Below are 5,403 nucleotides of genomic sequence, written 5' to 3'. Positions count from 1 at the left end.
AACAGACAGTGCTTCCATCCTTCCCTCAAAGTGGAGATCAGTACTGTGTTCTGTTTCTGATTGGGCTCAGTATCCCCTTCATTTGATCTGACACTCACCTGTGTTCACCTTTGTTCCATGTCAGTGGGATCTGTTTCCACTACCTAACCCCTCAGGTAGATTGTAAACCCATCGCTGAGTAAAGCTAACAATCCAAAACACATTAAGGTGAAGAGGCTGCAGCTTAAACAGGAATCATGATTGATTTTGATTTTTTCAAAGAAAAAAAAAAGTAGTTCATTATCTCTGAAATAACCTGTCTGGGGATTCCGTGCGAAGATTCAACAGACGTTGAGAGGAACAGCAAATTAAAAGTATATTGGATTGGAGGGGAGTAGGGAGTCCTCACACAAGGTCTTTCAATAAGAGAGGGAGATGGATGACTATGGAGAACTAGGAGACGGCTGGTGCACAATTTGTTTGGAATGCATTCCATGAGATTAAATCCTCAGATGATTACAGTATGTGAGATGGGCGGGGGTGGGGGGTCGTTCCAGATGCAAAGCCCACAAGTGTTTTCTTTTTTTTGCTGCTCTGCATGTCCCACACTGTCGCCCAGCTCACTGTACTGTCATCACTAATGGATAGAACACCACAGAAAGAGGTTCAGCTTGGTGATTTATCTCAATATTTGCTGTTTGGTCTCTTTTCCTTAGCTTTAGTGTGTTAAAGTTCCCTATATTACTGTAAAGTAGTTTTTGTGTTATGTGCACCAAGGTTATTATAGTAAATGAAAACTAATGAAAAAACGAGGTGTGAAAATACATTTTGTTAATTGAAAATAAAAATAAATTAAACTGTAATGTGTGTTTACAAAACTAATTCAAATAAACAAAAATTATAGAGAAAATGTCTTTAGTTTTAGTCTATTTCATTTGAGCAGATACGAAATCTGAGCAGGCAAGATCAGGATGGTCTCAAGATAAATAAAAACTAAACTAGCAAACATGCTTTAAAAACAAATGAAAACAAAACTAAAATTGAAAACAAAAAGTTAAAACGATATGAAGATAAAAACTAATGAAAAAAGCTAAACTATTATAACCTTGGTGTGCATTGGTTCTCCTTCTGATCCTGTGATGTTGACGACCCATCCAAACTCCAGATCCATAATTGGCAGTTGGGACTTATCTGGTGATGACTGGTAGGAGAATGGAATGCTATAACTGTGTCCAGTAAACACAACATCACCTGTATGGATTTGCTCTGCCTATTTGATGACTTTGCTGAACTGCTGTCCATTATCTGTATTGAGTTTGACTGTGTGGTTATTGTTGGTGATTTTAATATCCACGTTGACAACCCTCAGGACAGAGGGGCTAAAGAACTGTGCTGTGTCCTTGATAACTATGGACTGACCTGATCATTCCTGTATTTTCGTTGAGAGTACTATATCCATGCACACCAATGTTCAAACAGAGGTCATCACAAAACAGTACATCACTGAAAACACCAGTGAAATATTTACTCAGGCTTTCTCATCCACACCCACCCTCTCTTGGGTCTCAGTCAATGAGCTTGTAGATCATTTCAATTCTAAAATTACAAATATTATTGATGCCATTGCACCCACTAAGGTGAAGGTGGTCTCTGGTAAGAAAAGATCTCCATGGAAAAACACCACGGTGGTCAGAATAGAAGAAAGAGTGTTTAATAGCTGAACGCAGGTGGCGAAAACATATCTCAAAGTTCATGCATGTCAATGCATGACAGTCCTTCTTTTCTGACATCTTCACCAAAAAACCCTCCTGTGTCAGTAGCCTCAGAACTGCAATGAATTTGCCTCATTCTTCACTGACAAATTAGAGAAAATTAGACAAGCAGTCAGTGCCTCCATATCAGTTAGAGGATATGTGTTGTCCCAGTCAGTGTCCACTTAAAATCAATACCATGACACAATTTTATCTGATCAACCATAAAACTCTGGAGGACATTTTACAATATCTGAAATCCTCCTCCTGTTGCTTTGATATTCTGCCTACAGGCTTTTTCAAAAATGTATCTACAGTAACTGCATGGCTTCTGATTTACTACCAATTGTAAAAAAAATCTCTTCTTTCAGGTGTGTTCCCACAAACCCTGAGAACTGCAGTTGTCAAGCCACTCTTAAAAAAGAATAATCTAGAAACCTCACAAATGAACAATTATAGGCCCATATCAAACCTCCCTTTTTAAGTAAAATCATTGAAAAAGCAGTTTTTCAACAGCTGAACAACTTCCTGTCACTAAACAATTGTTTTGATGTCTTCCAGTCAGGATTTCGAACACACCACAACACTGAGACTGCTGCTGTTAAGGTCTTCAATAACATCCATTTAAACACAGACAATGGCATAATTTAAGTCTTAGTATTACTGGATCTCAGCGCTGCATTCGACACGGTTGACCACAATATATTACTGGGCCGACTGGAAAACTGTCTGGGAATTGCTGGCACAGTGCTAGACTGGTTTGAATCCTACTTGATTCAAGTAGGTGGACAAAAATGACCTGTGGAGTTCCCCAAGGCTCCATTCTGGGGCCTCTTCTGTTCAACATTTACATGCTCCCACTAGCTCAAATAATGGAAAACAACAAAATATGTTACCAAAGCTATGCAGACGACACACTTTTTACACACAATTTATATCACCATATCACCAGGGGACTATATTCCCATACAAGCACTGAGTAAGTGCATTGAACAAATCAACAACTGGTGTCCCAGAACTTTTTTAAACTAAACAAAGATAAAACTACCTAACTACAACCAGACATCTTCTATCTTTGGTGCGTTGCCACGCACAAAAATCGATCAGACAGCTGCAGCTGTTTCACAACGCTGCTGCTCGAGTCCTCATAAGACTAAGAAAGTGGATCACATCACACCAGTTCTGAGGTCTTTACACTGGCTTCCTGTCTGTCAAAACATTGACTGTATATACTGCTGTTGGTTTATAAAGCACTGAATGGTTTAGGGCCAAAATATATTTCTGATCTACGGTACATTATGAACCATCTAGACCTCTCAGGTCATCTAGCACAGGTCTGCTTTCTGTCCCCAGAGTTAAAACAAACATGGAGAAGCAGCATTCAGTGTTTTATGCTCCACATCCTGTATCTGGAACGAACTTCCAGAAAACTGCAGGTCTGCTGCAACGCTCAGTTCTTTTAAGACTGAAGACCTTTCTTTCTGCTGCTGCTTTTTATTAAATCAAATAATTATTCATTCGTACACTGCACTCTAACTTTTATTCTTGTATTTTATTTTTCTTGCATTTTGTTTTAAATGTCCTTTCATAATGTGTTTTTTTGCATTTTGTTTTATACAACCTTTTATAATGTGTTTCTTGCACTTTGTCTTGATGCTTTTAATGTCTTATGTAAAGCACTTGGAATTGCCTTGTTGCCAAAATGTGCTATACAAATAAACTTGCCTTGCCTTGCCTATATCAGATGGGGCAGTAGGCCTAGACACAATGGACCTGATTCACCAATATCTTCCTAAATTCCGTTTGTTAATTCCTTCCTAAGAATTTTTCCAAATGAAAGTCCCCACCTGATCCACAACGTGTTCGTAAAACACATCCATCCAACTTGCTCAGGTATAGGGCCGAAACAGATGTGTCCCCTTACCTAATCAACAGATTATTTTTGTTGGTACATTGTGAATTAGAATGTGTTGGTACAGACCCTGTAATCAAAATCACATTGTTGGATATCAACACCATTGTTTTAGGACAGACAGCCGCACGCACACACACACACACACACACACACACACACACACACACACACACACACACACACACACACACACACACACACACACACACATTTCAATCAGACCTCACTGATTATTCAGATTTTGTTATGCACCAGTGTCGTGATTAAAACTTCATCAGATTGCAGAGGAGGGCTAATTTACCTATGCCCATATGTCCTTCTCTGAAGAGACGTGTGTGGATCTAATGCACGGGTAGCTGTATGTGTAAAAACAAACAAACACATTCATCCATGTGCCCTATACAGAGACTGGTGTATGAAACCAAGACAAAAGGGCCTACTTTGGAGAAAGCAGACAAATTGACAATGATCTGCCAGCTAGAATGGGAAACAAACACCCACCCACGGGACTTCATGTCTCGACTTGTAACGACGTGCAACAGTTAGAATTTGAGCTGCCAAGTGATCAGATCACGCAGTACACTGTGCAATAGCTGTTTCAAGGACTAAGAATGTGTCTAAAGAAAATAAAGTAAAAAATGCAAAATCTTTCTCTTTTTCTCTCCTCTTTCTCTCTCTCTCTCTCTCTCCTTCCACACATTTGATAAGCAAGGGTTTGTGAATTGAGGAGTCATAGCAGGGGTGCTGAGGGGCTGCCGTTCCCCCTCATGGGGATCATATGAGCAGGGTTTCTGTGTGAGCTGTTGAGGCACAGGAACACCTGATCAGGTGAGAGCAGTACTAGCAAGATATTCGGGACCGTTGAGCTGCTGCAGGGAATACCAACTTCACCAGGGACTGCTCAGGACAGAGAGAGCAACCCCACCCCGACCCCGACCTGTATATTCCCCGTCTGATGCTGGATGCAAACACCAGGTGGTGTAGACCATAGGTTGCGTGTAGAGTAACTTAAGTTGTAGAAATTGCAACTGTTAAATTGCAGAGTCACTAAAATTATGAACTGAATAGGGACGTATGTGTTCAAATGCATTGCTGGTATTCAAAATTCTGGCAAATAATGTTGCTTGCCAACCTTGTAAGTGTAGCAACCCGATCTATGGTTCTTAAAAATGGTTCTAAAAAAGTTATCATGTATGTGGATGGTGCATGTCTCTCTATAGGGTGTTAACAACTAAGAGATCCATTCCAAGATCGCGTAGAAACTGGAATTCTAATGTCAAGCTACTGCTACTGTAATGCTCCAGTAATATAGTGCTTTAAAACTCATCTCATGAACACTTTACTTGATTCAGTCACCATCGCACACACTTTATCTTAGGCATTCTCTACAGCAAGAGTGATACGGACTAGTTGTGTAAAAAAAAAAAAAGGTGATTTGTGGTGTGACAAAGTTAGCATGTCATGCTAACTACTGCAGTGTCCATACTAAAGGTACACATAGCGCCCTCTGGCTGCTAGGTTGTACAGTATATAACATTGTGTCTGTGGTAAATGTGACCAAAAATCTGCTGGGTTAAGAGATGACCACAACACTCACTTCTCAGTTTATCTGACTCCTTCAGTTCATCACTCCTTCAATTCATCAGTCCTTCAATTCATCTGACTTCTTCTATTCATCTGACTCCTTCAGTTCCTCACTCCTTCAGTTCATCACTCTCAGTTCATCTGACTCCTTCAGTTCATCTGACTCCTTCAGTT

This window comes from Borostomias antarcticus (assembly GCF_949987555.1).
Source record: "Borostomias antarcticus genome assembly, chromosome: 9".
Lineage (NCBI taxonomy): Eukaryota > Metazoa > Chordata > Actinopteri > Stomiiformes > Stomiidae > Borostomias > Borostomias antarcticus.
The sequence above is the reverse complement of the archived record's forward strand: the minus strand, read 5'-3'. Positions refer to the sequence as shown.